At 37.1% G+C, this 17098-nt stretch overlaps 1 long non-coding RNA gene across 1 annotated transcript; it reads right to left on the reverse strand.

Annotated features, from left to right (window-relative positions):
* Positions 1 to 1784: 1784 nt before the first annotated feature.
* On the reverse strand, positions 1785 to 7571 carry LOC141407451 (uncharacterized). The gene is made up of 2 exons (XR_012416594.1): positions 7463 to 7571; positions 1785 to 1826 (listed from the first exon to the last, which is right to left on the reverse strand). It is a non-coding gene; the product is annotated as an uncharacterized lncRNA (long non-coding RNA).
* Positions 7572 to 17098: the final 9527 nt, after the last annotated feature.

Consider the following 17098-nt stretch of genomic DNA (forward strand, 5'->3'; position numbering starts at 1 on the left):
CTCTAGCAGTTCTCTAAACCAAATGAAACAAAAATACAAAAACATTAACAAAACCCTCCTTGAAGGCCTGAGTCACTATCCTAATTCAAGAATCTATGAATTGCTTCTATTGTCGATTTTCTGTCCTAGTTTAGATTTAACTTTCTGTAATCCAGAACTAGTCATTGTGAAACTGAATAACCACAGAACATTTACCAGTTCAAATGGTGGAGCCTCTCAGAAAAAGGCTCAATTACTATTTAAGCTAAGCATGCAAAGGAACAATCCTGAGTCTAGGATTTCCCCTGAATAACCCATTCTGCCTGGAAAACAGCTTCCTGCCTTTGGCTGCATCTGAAGCATTCCTCAGGGCATCCTTAGACAGAATGTGCTGCCCTGGCTTGATGGTCATAGGGTACACGGGACACTTGGTTGCACCTGCATGCCCCGATGGTGCCCATGATCTGTATTTATTTTCAGAAACCAAAGACAAAAGGATTCCATTTTATTAAGCCACAATCCTAGTTACTGGAGAACATTGAGATCAAAGGTATTGGCACTGCAACCAGCTTTGGCAAGCCTCTGGGAAGAACATGTCTTTTCTGGCCTAGTTGAGTGTGTTTGCAATATATTTCCTTAGTTCAAATGGGGTCACCCAAACATAATTCTCCACTCTAGTTTCTTTTTAATAATCTAACCTTATCTTTTATCTGGATATGCTCAGCTCTGAGTTACTGGAGAAGCTGAAATATTTTATAGGGGATAAAAGAAATACAATTATGGGCACTATGCTAAACAGTTTCTTGTGACATCAACCACCCTTTGTGAGAGGGTTATGATGGTCGAGGGGGTAACACAGTAGGTGAGAAATGGGAGAAGAGGATTTGTCAGGATTGTTTGTGTTCCCCAGTAAATCAGTAATGAAAGACTTGAGAGTCATTCTAAAAGCAGAAAAGCAGAGTTCAGCCAGTGGGAATGTTTCTACAATTAGGCAAAACAAGTAACTGTGCATGTTTAATTACCATAAATTTTCCTGACCACTTCAGCATGAAGAATTGGTTTTCCAATCTTCGTGCTCTCACATAACATCTCTTTCTATGCTATGTCTTAAACCAACCAGTTTCTCATCAGATTTCTGTGTATTTCTTTTTTTTTTTTTTTTTTTTTTTTTTTTTGAGACGGAGTCTCACGCTGTTGCCCAGGCTGGAGTGCAGTGGCGCGATCTCGGCTCACTGCAAGCTCCGCCTCCCGGGTTCCCGCCATTCTCCTGCCTCAGCCTCCTGAGTAGCTGGGACTACAGGCGCCCACCACCGCGCCCGGCTAATTTTTTGTATTTTTAGTAGAGACGGGGTTTCACTGTGGTCTCGATCTCCTGACCTTGTGATCCGCCCGCCTCGGCCTCCCAAAGTGCTGGGATTACAGGCTTGAGCCACCGCGCCCGGCCGATTTCTGTGTATTTCTTGTAACACTACTAAATTAACAGCTCTTTGAAGGCGAGTGCAAGCCCTTGTAGAACCTTCAACAGGGCTCTGTAAACATGGTAAACTTTCATCAGAGTTTTTTGATATCCCATTGGTATGATTTTATGGACACTGGATAGCTCATAATACCCCAGCACACATTCAAATACTTTCCATCTTAAAAGTAAGTCATACCACTTGATTTCCCAACATAAAGCTTCATTTCTTCAGGCTTGGAAATTTCTCAATCTTTAACCACGTCCAGTTAAAAATGCAAATATCCCTGGGTAAAGTCCACTGTGTCCTTTTATGGCAATGGGTGCCTACTCACCTAAGATATTTCTCTTTTGTAGGTTTCTTTCTTCTAGTGTCTTCTTTATCTATTTTCTGGAGAAAGGATGTAGAAGATATTAAATATTTTAATTTTCCTTGCAAGGAGCTTAAAATCATTGCCACTTTGTATTAGTATACCAACTTAAAAATTTTATTCTTACTCATACTTATGACATTTTTGACTTGTAACTTGGATGCAGGCAAGTATCTGTGGCTTAAAAACCAATTTTGACTCACTATTTAAAAAGTCCAGAATAATTTCACTTAGGCTTATGATTGTTCCTTTGTATGCTTATCTTAAATAGTAATTTAGCCTTTTTTTGAGAGGCTCCACCATTTGAACTACCATGATGTTCCTCTTTGGTACTTAGGAGAAAATGCATTAATTTGTATAAAAACTAAGAAGACAAATGATTACTCAAATCAGTTATGGTCTGTATTTCCCTATTACGCATGGATATACAATGCTGGAAAAAAAAATAAAAAATTTCACAATTTCCTAAAATTTATGCTCCAATTGCTTTAATCCGCAAGGGAGATGTCAGGATTGCAATAGAGGAGGAGGCCTGTTTCTAATTGAGAAAGCCCCATCCTGCTCACCAGCCGTGCTGTCTGTGAATCCGAAGCATTTTAAAATTTGGGGAAATTCATTCCCTTGCTCTTCACTTCATTATCTTAAGTTCATGAATGTTCTCCACTCTTTTCTGGCTCTTTCAAGAATAATTAGTACACTCATCAATTTCCCTGCCCTGGCTCATTTGACAAACAAGTGCCATATGAGTCAAATGTTTGCATTGTGTGCTGAGCAGAATTTGGGGGCAGTTTCTAAATCTGTAGGTTTCACAGCAGTGGTACTCCCAGGAGAGTCATAAGTGAATTCGTAGCAATGCAAGCAGTTCTGGATGGCTGACAGGCTTGTGTTACATCTTTGAATTGGCCTTTCATTTCAGTGATTAACAGGTGAGGTTCAGGAAGCCTTTTGTTTCAGCTCCAATTAATTCAACAGCCCACTTTACTTTGTTCCCAAGTCTAAGAAACCAGAATACCAGGCTTCCAGAGGAATATTTCTGCACACATATTTTAGAAATGACAGGGCTAGAAAAATCAAATGCAAAGCTTGGTAGTAAGCATAATTTCCTGGGTTTTTTAAATAATTTAATAAACAGAATACATTATTTCAAGCTATATATCTCCCTAAAAACTCTTAATATCACATTATAAATTCTGATTGTTAAGCAATAAGATGAATCCTAACTCAATCATTTTCCTGATTTTCTTCCTTTTCTCCCCAAGTACCTATACGTGGGCAATATAGTTGCTGTTGCAAAGGATGCTTATAAAGGAGAGTGGGGGGATGTAATAATATAGTTCATTAATATTTGTTTTCACAGAGGATTAACAAACTGCAAGAGTGAGTGGGCAATATAACTCTTTTGGGAAGTTTCTCCAAATTGCATTGCTGTCTCTTCATTCATCAAGCATATGTGACATATCTACTGCAGACTGAGTATTACAGTTGGCTCTGTGTGAGTACCAAGAAAAAACTACATTGTTACTGCTTCTCTGAGAATGAGAGACAGATCACTGACACATAAAGAGTAATACACATAGCTTAAAGGGTCAAGGAGTTAAAAATAGAAGAAATGGCACCCTGGAGTTGAGGCTGTCAGAAGTTTCTTGACTTTTAAGAAAGAAAAAGGAAAGATATTGAAGGCAAGAGACACAGAAGCAATGAGAATCAAGTATGTACACCAAAAGGGTAAGGCAGAGTCAGTGGTACATACTGGCAGGAGTAGGATGTCATTTAGATGGCTATGGAAGCTGTTATTCACAGGTTGAGAATAATGAAACTCATAGTGTCAGCGAAACTCTAGCTTCTTAATCAGGACGCTGATGTGCATAAAGCTTTTGTACCTTTTCTTACTACCATCTGAATCAGACTTGATGTTCGGGAACAGTTAAAGCTTGTGTATGAAAGGACAATTTGGACAAACAAATCAAACATTAGTAATACGAATAATCAAGAGAGTGCTCAAAACCATCTAACGTTGGTTTGTTATCCTGAGGTTAATATTAATTAAAATTGATCAATATTAATAAATTTGTTTAATGGTTCCAAGTAATTTTAAATATTAAGAGTTCCTTTGGCCATCCATGTTTCCAAGTGATCTTCCTTAAATAATTATGAGGCAAATTTATTACCTGAGATGTGATCAAATCCAGACATCTAAGACAGGAAACCTACAGAGCAGGTTATTGACATATTCTATTCCTTATCATGACACTTAAAGCCCTGGAAAAATAAGGGCTTCTTATTCACAAGTTTATGGGATTCATTGGAACCAACGATGACCTTGTAATCCCTGTAGTCAATATTCAGAGAAATCTTGCCAACAATATAACTGTTTGAAAGCAGAGCTGTCATTATAAAATCTAGATTTAAAGTAGGGATTTATAATTGGTACAATGTTCATGATATGCATTGCAGTGTGAATTAGGCTATGATTTAGTTTGACATTCACTGGACATATTTTAAAAGCAAAACTTGGCTTTAGTTTTAGTCAATAGTTTCTTCTTTATCTAAAACAGAAGAAAGTATTTATCAATGCATCAATCAAAATTTCAGAGATTTGGGAATGTGCAATTATTAATGGACTCAGGGGAGCCTTTGCAAATTGTCTACCTAAAATGACTTCAATGTTATTTTTATTTTTAATGTGAATACTAAAGTTATTTGATTATAGCAATTTTGCCTTACACTTACTCAAGAACAGATACATGATCCTGCTTTTAAGCTGAGTTTAAAGTTTAGAGAGATTTCAAACTGTAAGTAAACATTGTAATCAATACCACTCTTTTGACAAGACTCAGGGAAATAAATTTTAAAAATGAAACAAATTTTTCTTCTAAAATGAAACATAAATTAACAAGATTTTCAAAATGTAGTTTTCATGATGTATTTTGGCTGCATCTCAAATATGTTTTCAAAACATGAAAATTAAACTAGAGCATCTTGAATTGAGAATCCAGCAGACTTTGGGATCAGCAGGAACATTTCCATATGCTATAATTTTCTGGGCATTATTTTGATTTTAATTTATTCTTTTATATATATTTAGCACTATTTTGAACTTGTTATGAAAAATTATAGCATACATAAAGAAATGGGAAGAAAACTACTTGCCCCTATCCATTCTCCCATTACCTCAAGATATTTTTTTCTAAGTTTTCAGACTATTTGGGCCATGATTTTTTTATTTTCCCCACATAATCTAAAGAAGGTTTCAGTTGGAATCTAAAGGTAGATTCAGCTTAAAATATGGTTGGGTGAGTCTAGGTTATTGATGAAAATGTATAAATAATCAATATGTACTCCCCACACACCCCCAGCTTTTTAAGAGTAGTATTTCAAGTGGGCTGCTTTGGGAAACTCTTGATTTTCTTTGAAAGACAGGGCTCCTAAAATACTTTTTAACTCAATAAGAAAGATTGTTCTAGATTTCAGAATGTCATAGAAGTGTAGAGGTAATGAGAATGAAAGAGTTGAAGTAATCCAATGCCCAACTTGATTTCAGGAGTCAGAAGGAAGAAGGCAAAGAGTGCAAATAAGGATAAATGTATGGTCAACATTTAAGCCACTCTTCTAAGAGTTTATAAATTCTGTAGAGAAACGGGGTGTGTGTGTGTGTGTGTGTGTGTGAATGTAATCATGTTAGAGTCTTTGAAAACCACATTTACTATGGACAGAAAAACCAAGTCAAATTAAATGGACAACACAAAAGAGAGGTCAGTGTTACACACAATTCCTCCATGTGTTTAGCAAGCTATGGGTTCCTCCTCTTGCTGTAAATGGGGATATATTGCAAATACTGTGAACAAAGAGCAGAGGACAAAAATAAACTAAGAGAAAGAGTTAAAATGATCTCCACATTGGCTGCCTGCAAGAATTGCAGTGGTTTTTTGCTCCTATTAGCAATAATGACAAGCAAGATAGGAGCATGGCCTTGGGGGCAAATAGCAAGCTTTATATTTGTCTATAGGATCATATGTTTGCAGACTGTGAAACACTTGGGAAAAAATATCTGAAAGCTTAAAATGCAGACCTAGACAAGGGGAGTAGTAAGATTGGCTTAGAAAGGTAGTCTGGGAATGATCTACAAGATAATACTGCTGTAGGGAGAGTGTAGTTTTATGCTAGGGAAAGGGAGCTCTGGGCACCATTTACTCCAGGAGCCAAGCCAAGTTGGAGCCAGTCCCAGACACAGGCGCAGCAAGATGAGGTAGGAGTGCAAAAGGCACTTTCCTGGAGTCTAGAATTTCAAAATTCTATATCTGTACTATTCCTGCCTCCTATGGTTTGCAATTCAGAAGCTGAAAACTAACAAAAGACAAAAAATATTCCTGAAAGCAAAGAGAAGACAAACGCCTGTAAGAATGAGGACAAGCAATCAGAAGATGGAGGTGCTCACACAGGCCAAGTACAATGAGGGTGGGTGCATGGGATGTTCATCAGAGATGTGTGGGTTACATTATTTTATCTTAGGTTATTTGCCACAACATTGTCCTGTACCACTTGAAGTACATGTTTGATTCAGGACTTAATTGTACTTCTTCTCATCGACACTATGAATCAGCATTTCAAGTCTGGTTTTCTTTTCTGTGCAGAACACCTTGAAAATTTCTGGGTAGTAGAGAGGAGAACTTCAAGTAGTTGGCAGTCTGGCTGAGAAACTAAGACTGACAAAGAAACACTGAATAGAGGTTAGAAATGTGCATAGTTACGTACTAAATTATGAGAATAAGTCAATTGTGGTTACAAAATTTCACAATTTTCAGAATCAATGCAGGCTAGAAAAATAAAGAAAGGTTCAAGGAAGAAGAATATGAGCTTGGCTTTGAGGGAAGAGAAGGAAATGACTGACAGGAAAGGAGAAGAGCATTATAGGTATGGGAAAACGCACTAAGGTGGGACCAAAGATGGCATATTAGAGGTGTTGTCAGATAACCAGGCTTTCAAGAACAAGAGTATATTTAAAAGCAGTGGGACCTAAGTTATCCAGTTTAAGGAGAACTCAAAGAGCCTGAGATGAAGAGTTTAAATTTCAAGCTGTGTCTAGGCAACTCACCTGTCTTCACTTTTGGAAGGTGAGGTTTGATTGCCGCTGACAAGGTGCCTGATTTGGAGGATTTAGGAGCCTCTGTGAGGTGATGGGGCCAGTCTCCCTTCCCACACCACAGCTAATGAAAAGGCCGCTGTGCTGAAGTTCCCTTCACCTCATTGGAAATGCTCCATGTTCTACCAGCAGCCAGCTGGTCCTGGGAGCTGCAGCTCTACCACGCCAGGACCAACACTATCCTGAAGCTCCTCCTCTCCTCCAGAACCTATTAACTATGATTCTAACACTCAGCTAAGTCAAAGCCTTATGCATAAGACTTGGCAATTATGTAATGTAAGTATCTGAAATGAAAGTTACAATTTAATGCTCAACACAGAATGCTTCATGCAATAAATGGCAATAAATGAACTGTGTGTCTTATTTCTCCGCATACCGTAATACCCTAATTTATCCATTCCACCTCGAATTTTCTTTCTACCATTTAAATACTGCATTAGTTTGTTTTCACACTGGTATAAATAAATAACCAAGACTGGGTAAGTCGTAAAGGAAAGAAGTTTAAAATTGACTCACAGTTCCACATGGCTGGGAGGCCTTGGAAAACTTATAATCATGGTAGAAGACAAAGGAGAGGCAAGTACCTTCTTCACAAGGCTGCAGAAAAGAGAGAGAGAGAGAGCAGGGGAAACTGGCACTTATAAAATGATCAGTTCTTGCAAGAACTTACTCACTATTATGAGAGCAGCATGGGGGAAACTGCCCCCATGATCCAATCGCCTCCTACCAGGGCTCTCACTTGACACGTGGGGATTAGAGTTGGAGATGAGATTTGGGTGGAGACACAGCCAAACCATATCAAATACTATTATACTTTTAATTTTCTTTTTAGGAATAAAACCTGCTTCTGGCTTACAGTTACCAATAATAATTTGCAAAGTGTGATCCCCTGACCAGCAGCATCAGCATCACCTGGGAACTTATTGGAAATGTACATTCTTGACCCCACTCAGACATGCTGAATCAGGAATTCTGCAGGTGGGGCTCAGCAATGTGTGTTTCAAAAAGTCATCCAGGTGATTCTCAGGAGTGCTTGAGTGGAGAACTACCCACCTGCAGGTACAGTGATGACTCCTTAGAATATCATTCGAGGCTCTTTACAGTCTTCCTAACTTTTGCAGCCTCACTTAGCCCTAGTCTGCCACCCAGCTACTACACTGAGGAGGTTTGTATTATACTAGACACATACACAATTTTCAGAGTTTCCTGACCACACCAAGCTCTTTGCTATTGTATTACCTCTACTATCTCATCTAGACTATACTTCTCTCACTCTAGCAAACCCCTACTTTTCTTTCCCAGTTTCCACATTACCTCCTCCATAAAGACTTCCTTGATTCTGGCCAACAGTTACTCTCTGCTATATTCCTGAAATCTTTTCTTATCCAATATCACAATGAATTGAATGCTCTGTTTACATGTGTCTAGGCTTAAGGACAGGATTCTTGTATTCAAGGAAATACTTAGGAGCTAGCAAGGTGTTAGGCACATTGCTAAGACTCAGTAATGCTTGTTTAACCACCCAAAGACATGATTTAACAAAGCAACAATTTTATATTTAAATCACCAAATTAGTTTCCAATTGAAGATAAAATGACATAGCCTCTCCAGCCCCAATTTCCCATGTACTAGTCCTTACAGTTTTTGAAAAGTGGTAAACATCAAGGAATGTACCTATATGAACTCTGTGGATTCTTTTCCTTATCAGCAATGGCTGACTCAGTGGCAGAGACAGGCCACCCACAGTACATTGAAGCAGCAGTTTGCTACCAGCAATGATTTGGTTAACCTTTGATTAAACATAGGAATTTAAAGCATGAAAAGGTCTGGAACCTGACACAACCCTTTGACACCATGCTGTCTGTCATTAATGATAATCCGCCATTAGATGTTCAGCTTTGAAAATGGAATTAGACGACTTCAGTTTTCAACCCTAACCCTGATGTACTGTAAAGTGAACCCTGCTGTGTTTGAAGACTCCCTGATTTACTGCTTTGCCTTTTAACTATTTTCAGGCAGATGGGGGGCAGGGGGAGGGTAAAGAAGTCCAGGGATCAAGTGAGTACAAACAAGGCATCTTAACCACCATCAAGGGAAGCAACTTTCTGCTTAGATAAGTCACCAGGTCAAAAGAGCTTTATTACCACAGTTGATTTTATCTTCTTCTTCTTCTTTTTTTCCAAACTAGGTGTAAGAATTTTCTTGCTAGGACATCATGCAAGAAATATTTGGTATCCTTTTACACTTCCTTTTAAAAACAACAGCAATAATGTTAGAGCTCCCTGGGGTCCCTCGTCTCCAACATTTTTTTTCCTTCTTAGCCATAATGTATTGGTACAGCTGAAGGTCCTACACCCCATTTCATGCGTAGCACAGTGTTCCCAGCAGGGTACAGTACATGCCTACATGCTTGTTGAATGAACAAATGACCAAATCTGCCTCCTAGTTCCATAGCTGTGGTTTACACATAAAAGCAAATTTCAGACAGCAATAAAACTACAAGCAATTGACCTAGACCTCTTCCTGTTAACAGTCGACTTGTTATTGTTTGGTTCACTTTCTTCTTCTGGCTTTTGAATCCCTGGCTACCCCTCCCTACTCCCACCTCCCAGGCTTTTTGGCTAATTGGAGTTGAGAATCTCTCTCAACTTAGCTCAGTTGACTCCTGGGATTTCAGTGTTCCTAAAAACATTGGTGAGAGACTCCTTCTCCAGTATTTACCCTGCAGAACCCTGGTGGAGAAGCAGAGTTCATCTCTCCCATCCTCTGACAGGTGAGAGATTTGGGCATCATTTCCCACATACCTAGGTGAGAAGGACTGGGGAGAACTGTATTTTCGTTGGATCCTTCTCAGATATTCTGATGGATCATTTGTGTTTTCTTTCCCAAATATGATTACATCATTTCACTGCCATACAAAGACTTTCCAAACTGTAGTAACCCCAGTGAAATATTTGTTTCAAGAAAGGGGATGTGATTACCACTATAGCAACTACAGCAGCATTACAGTACTTTTGAGAATCTGTGAGCTCTTCCAGATTAAATCATCTGGCCACTGTGCTGGGAAATTGTACTTTATTTAACAAACTTAACATTTACCATGAATCAGACACTGTTCTATGTGCTTCATATGTATTAATTCACTTAAATTTTAAAACAATGTAAGAGGCAGGTACTATTGTTAGCCCCATTTTATAAAGAGGAAAGTGAGACAGAGTTACTTACCCAAGATGAAACAGGTAATGAATGACAGAGTCGAGATCCAAATCTGGCTAAGTACTCTAGCTACAATCTGTGCTCATAATCATTTTATGTTGATTACCTACCTGATTCCATGTATTAGTTAGGATTCTCCAGAGAAACAGACATGGATTATACATTATACATATGACATATGAGAGGAGATTTATTATGAGAATTGGTTCACATAATTATCGAAGCCAAGGCATCCCACCATCTTCTGTCCACAAGCTGGAGGACTTGGAAAGCTAGTGATGTAACTCAGTCTGAGTCCGAAGGCCTGAGAACTGGGGAGCTGACAGTGTAACTCCCAGTGATGCAAATCCTACAGGCCCAAGGCCTGAGAACTAGGAGCTCTGATGTCCCAGAGCAGGAGAATATGGATGTCTCAGTTCAAGAAGACAGAGAATTTACCTTTCCTCTGCCTTTCTATTCTATGTGCTCTAAATGGATAAGATGCTGCTCATCCACACTGGTGAGGGCAAATCTTCTTTACTCAACCTACTGATTCAAATGCTAAACTTTTCTGGAAACACCCTCACAGGCACACCCAGAAATAATGTTTTAGTATCCCTTAGCCTAGTCAAGTTGAGAGGTAAAATTAACCATCACAATCCGTCAGGCATTTCTCAAAGCAGCTTGAGTAATAGACATATGATTCAATGATATCATTAAATATAACTGCTGATAAAATGATAACAGGATAAATGTTATTATTAATAATAACAGGAAAATAAGATAATTTCTCCTATTGAGAGTATTGTCCATGTTCTGGTATATACATAACCTCATATATATACATATTAGACATAGTTTTGATATTCATTTTTAAATGAGATCACCATAATATTTACTGTGATATACAGGTACTATAATGTTATTTTTTTCTTTGCGGTAAACATAAAACCATCAAATTTGCCATTTTAACCATTTTATATGTACAATTCAGTGGCATCGATTATATTCACAACATTTTTAACCATCACTACTATCTACAATTTTTTATTACCCCAAACAAAAACCAGTAAGCACTAATTCCCCACTTCCCTCTTTTGTAACCACTAAGTTAAGTTCTATCCCTGTGAATTTGTCTATGCTAGATATTTCACATAACTGGAATCATATGATATTTGTCCTTATGTATGTGACTTATTTCACTTAGTGTGATGTTTTCAAGATTCTTCCATGCTATGCATGTATCATAACTTCATTCCTGCTTATGGTTGAATAATATTTCATTGTGTGTATTTAACACATTTTGCTTATCTGTTCATCTGTTGATGGACATTTGGATTGTTTCCAGCTTTTGGCTATTGTATATAATGCTGAGATGAATATTGGAGTACATGTTTCTGTTAAAGTCCCTGTTTTAAATTCTTTTGGAATTGTTAGGTCATATAGTTTTTTGAGGAACCACCAAACTGGTTTCAACATGATCTCTACCATTTTATACCTCCACTAGTGATATATGACAGTTTCAATTTCTCTGCATGTTCACCAGCACTTGTTATTTTCTGTTTTGTATTTTATTATGCCATTTGATAAGGATTAAGCAGTATCTCATTTTGGTTTTGATTTGAATTTTCCTAATGGCTATGATGTTGAACATATTTTTAAGTGCTTATTGGTCCTTTGTATATCTTCTTGGGAAAATATACATTCAAGTCATTTGCCTATATTTTAATAGAAATATTAAAATATTTATCTTTCTGATATTGAGTGGTGGAAGTTATTTATATATTGTGGATATTAATTCTTTGTCAGATGTGTTATTTGTAAACATTTTCTTCCATTCTGAAGGTTGTCTTCTTTCTTGATGATATCCTTTGCACAAACATTCTTGATTTTGATGGTCTAATTCATCTAATTTTTCTTTTGTTACCTGTGCTATTAGTGTCATATTTAAGAAACCATTGCCAAATCAAAGGTCATGAAGATTTGCTCCTATGTTTTCTTATATTTTATTCAGTTTTGGGTCAATTTTTGTATATGGTCAAAGTAAGTGTCCAATTTCATTCTTTTACATGTGGATATCCAGTTTTCCCAGCACTAATTTTCCAATTTCTTGTTGAAGAAAATGTTAATTCCCTGTGGAATGGTATTGACATCCTTGTGAAAAATTATTTGATCACATATGCAAGGGTATAAATATGTGAGCTCTCTGTTCTAAGTCATTGATCTACACGTCTATCCTTATGCCAGTATCACACTATTCTGATAACTGTAGAAAATTAGTATTCACACAACTATATTCTAGTCAACCACTATCAGGCTTGAGGGTTATCAACTCTGTATAGTTAGATCATTTGTGTTCCATAAAAGACTGAGGCTAATTACCCTAAACATGCAATTCTAATGTTACAGAACTAGAGCTCACTAATATCCTGTTTGTTTTCAGTTGGAGAAAATGGAGTCTACAGTCACTCTGCATTCCTCTTACCGAATTCTAGAAAAATTCTAACCTACTTCTATCTTTATAGATTTATCTTCTTTGGACATTTCTATAAATGAAATTATATAATATGCAGTACTTTGTGACTAGCTTCTTTTACTTATCTTATGACCCTCATAAAGCTGTGAGGGCCGTATGACTAGTTCTGGCCAATAGGCTCTAAGCAGACATGACATACATCACTTCTAGGCCAAGGCATAAGCGAGGGGACTTGAGGGCCCCATGTCTCTCTTCTTCTTTGGCAACCAAAGATGTGGTGGGATTTAGAGGATCCAGCTACAGAGATGAAGCCTGACCTGTGTCCCTGGGTGACTACTTGGAACAGAAACCTCCATCTCAATATTAGCCTACCTTAGGTGGACAAGTAGCATGTATGACAATTTTTTTTTTGTTGTTGTGCAAATATGCCACAAGACTTTGAAAACATTTTTGTTAAAATATCATATGTGTTCTGGATGTGTGGTCCCAGACCAAGAACAGTAGCTTCAACAAGGAATTTATTAGCAATGCAAATTCTCAGGCCTCACTGGGACATGCTGAGTCAAAAACTCTGGGAATGGAGCCCAGCAGTCTGCATTTTAATAATCCCTTCAGGGTATTCTGATGCAAGTTGAAGTTTAAATACCACTGCAGAAGCATAATCTAGACTATCCTTTCTAATAATTGATAATGAGTTTTTCAACATGTTAAATAATTAAATATAGTCTTTGTAGAGGAAAGGGAAAGCAGTAACTGTGTATTTTGGTTCGAATCTTCCTTACCAATCCTACAACTATCACTTTAGTTCAAGGGGATATTGAGTTTAGCTGCAGTATAGTATAGGTCAAGAGGAGTATTGAAAGGATATTGTAAATAAAGATTTGGATCATATTAAACATGCTATAGGCACAATCAGTGTTCAATCAATGATGACTGTCTTTCTTTTCCTTTCACATCCTTGGTACTTCTTGAATAGACTAAGGCAGAAGCTCCCAATTATCCCTATGTTCAATTTCTCTTCACTCTAGTTCCCGCATATTAAGATTACATTTAACTTTTTGGAGAAATTCAGCTTTGATCATATCGTTAGTTTTAACAGTTTTATTGAGGCGTAATTCAGAAACTGTATAATTTACCCATTCAAAGTATACAATTCAATGGTATTTAGTACATTAACAAAGTTGTGCAGCTATCACCACAATCTAAATTTAGAACATTTTCATCATCTATAAAAGAAACCCAATAGTCCTTACGGTCACTCTCCACACCCCGATCTAATTCTAGAAAAAGTCTAATCTACTCCTGTCTTTATAGAGCTATCTATTTTAGACATTTTACACAAATGAAATCATATAATATGCAGTACTTTGTGATTGGTTTCTTCCACTTGGCATAGTGTTTTCAAAACGCATCCATGCTGTGTCATGTCTCAATACTTCATTCTTTTTTTGTGGCTGAATAATATTACATTTTAAGGTTATAGTACATTTTGTTTATGCATTCATCAATTAGTAGATATTTGAGTTGTTTTCACTTTTTGGCTATTATGAATAATGCTGCTATGAACATTTGTGTACAAGTTTTGTGTGCTCATATGTTTTCATTTTTGGTAATTATCTACCTAGTAACAGATTGCTGGAGTATGTGACAACTCTATGTCCTTTTAATTTTTTTATTTTTATGAATTTATAATAGTTGTACATGTTTATGGGTTGCATGTGATACTTTGATATGTTTACCATTTTGACAAAGTGCCAGAATAATTTTCCAAAGAGGCTGCACCATTTTACATTTCCACCAACAATATATGAGGAGTTGAGTCTCTCTCACCCTTGTCAACACTTGTTATTATTTATATTTATGATTAAGGCAAGCCTAGTAATTATAGAGTGGTATCGTATTGTGACTTCTATTTGTATTTCCTTAATGACTAATGCTGTTGATAATCTCTTTCTTTGATAATTGACCATTGGCATATTTTCTTTGAAGATATGTCTATTCAAGTCCCTTGCAATATTAAAATTGGATTGTTTATCTTTTTATTATTAAATTGTAAGAATTCTTCATGTAATCTGGATATACCTCTCTTATTAGAGGTATGATACGCAAATATTTTCTCTCATTCTGTGAGTCATCTTTTCACTATCTTGATTACATAATTTGCAGCAAAATTTTCAATTTTGATGAAGTTCCTTTGATGTATTCTTTTCTTCACCACTTGTATTTTTAATGTCATATCTCAGAGATAATGGCCTAACCAAAAGTCTTGAAGATGTTCCTGTAAAGAATACAGTTTTGCTTTTACATTTAAATCTTTGATCTATTTTGAGTTTTAGGTTTTTTATTGGATTGTTTATACTGTGAGGTAGTAGTTCAACTTCATTCTTTTGCACGTGGACATCTATATTAGTCCATTCTCATGTTGCTAATAAAGACACACCTGAGACTGGGTGGTTTATAAAGGAAAGAGGTTTAATTGACTCATAGTTCAGCATGGCTGGGAAAGGTCTCAGAAAACTTACAATCATGGTGGAAGAGGAAGCAAACCTGTCCTCCTTCACATGGTGGTGGGAAGGAGAAGAGAAGAGCTAAAGGAGAAAAAAGCCCTTTATAAAACTGTCAGATCTTAGGAGAACTCACTCACTATCATGAGAACAGCAGCATGGGGGTAATCACTTTCATGATTCAATTACCTCCCACTACATCCCCCCCATGACATGTGAGGATTATAAAAACTACAATCCAAAAATGATGTTTGGGTGGGGAAAAACCATATTATTCCATCCCTGTCCCTCCCAAATCTCATGTCCTCACATTTCAAAACACAATCATGCCTTCCTAACTGTTCCCCAAACTCTCAACTCATACCAGCATTAACCCAAATGTCCAAGTCCAAAGTCTCATCCAAAACAAGGCAAGTCCCTTCTGCCTATGAGCCTGTAATATCAAAACAAGTTAGTTACTTCCTAGTTACAATGTTGGTACAGGCATTGGGTAAATACACCCATTCCAAATGTGAGAAATTGACCAAAACAAAAGGGCCACAGACTTTTCTTCAGAGTGAAAGCTCCAAACCTTGGTGGCTTACAGGTGGTGTTGGGTCTATGGGTCTCCTTATATATTGTCGGTGGAAATGTAAAATGTAAAATCTAATAGGGCAGTCACTAAACCTTAAAGCTCCAAAATGATGTCCTTTGACTCCATGTCTCACACCCAGGTCATGCTGACACAAGAGGTGGGTTCCTATGACTTTGGGCAGATCCACCCCTGTGGCTTTGCAGAGTACAGCCCCACTCCTGGCTGCTTTCACAGCTGGTGCTGAGTGTTCTGTGGCTTTTCCAGACATATGGTGCAAACTGTCAATGGATCTACAATTCTAGGGTAGATCCATAGAATTTTTGCATGGCCAGGCTGCAAATTTCCCAAACTTTTATGCTATGCTTCCTCTTTGTCACTTAGAAATTTCTTCTGCCAAATACCATAAATCATCTATCTCAAGTTCAAAGCTCCACAGATATCAAGGGCAGAGGCAAAATGCCACCAGTCTCTTTGCATAGCAACAGTGACATTTACTCCATTTCTCAACAAGTTGGTCTTCTCCATCTGAGAGTACCTCAGCCTGGACTTTATTGTCCATATCACTATCAGCATTTTGGTCAAAGCCATTCAACATGTCTCTAGGAAGTTCCAAACCTTTCCACATTTTTCTGTCTTCTGAGCCCTGTAAGTCTCTAAAAAGTTCCAAATTTTCCCAAATTTACCTGTCTTCTTCTGAGCCCTCCAAATGAGGGCCAATATTCAAATTCAGGAAATACAGAGAACACCACAAAGATACTCATCGAGAAGAGCAACCCCAAGATATGTAATCGTCAGATTCACTATGGTTGAAATGAAGGAAAAAATGTTAAGGACAGCCAGAGAGAAAGGTTGGGTTACCCACAAAAGCAAGCCCATCAGACTAACAGCAGATCTCTCTGCAGAAACCCTACAAACCAGAAGACAGTGGGGGCCAATATTCAACATTCTTAAAGAAAAGCATTTTTAACCCAGAATTTCATATCCAGCCAAACTATTCTTCATACGCGAAGGAGAAATAAAATTATTTATAGACAAGCAAATGCCGAGAGATTTTCTCACCACCAGGCCTGCCTTACACTTATAGATTCTTTTACACACAAAGTACTTTCTGGATAAAAACAAGGAATTTGAAATGGTATAAAAGAACTGCATTTTATAAAAGACTTGCATTTTAGTTCATTTATAATTTTCTATTTATTATTTTTAATTGATTGGAGTCCAACAAATAAGTTGAAATGCTACATATTGTCAATATATTGTTATTCACTTTCTTTTAACTTTAAATTTCTCTAATATTCTGACATTCTGATGCATTATTTTTTAATCCAGTTCTTAAAATATTCTAGACTTTTCACTATTTTTTATGTGTTACTCAATTATAACTGATATTTATGTGGCATGTT

The sequence above is a fragment of the Macaca fascicularis genome, chromosome 8 (genome assembly GCF_037993035.2).
Source record: "Macaca fascicularis isolate 582-1 chromosome 8, T2T-MFA8v1.1".
NCBI classification, from domain to species: domain Eukaryota; kingdom Metazoa; phylum Chordata; class Mammalia; order Primates; family Cercopithecidae; genus Macaca; species Macaca fascicularis.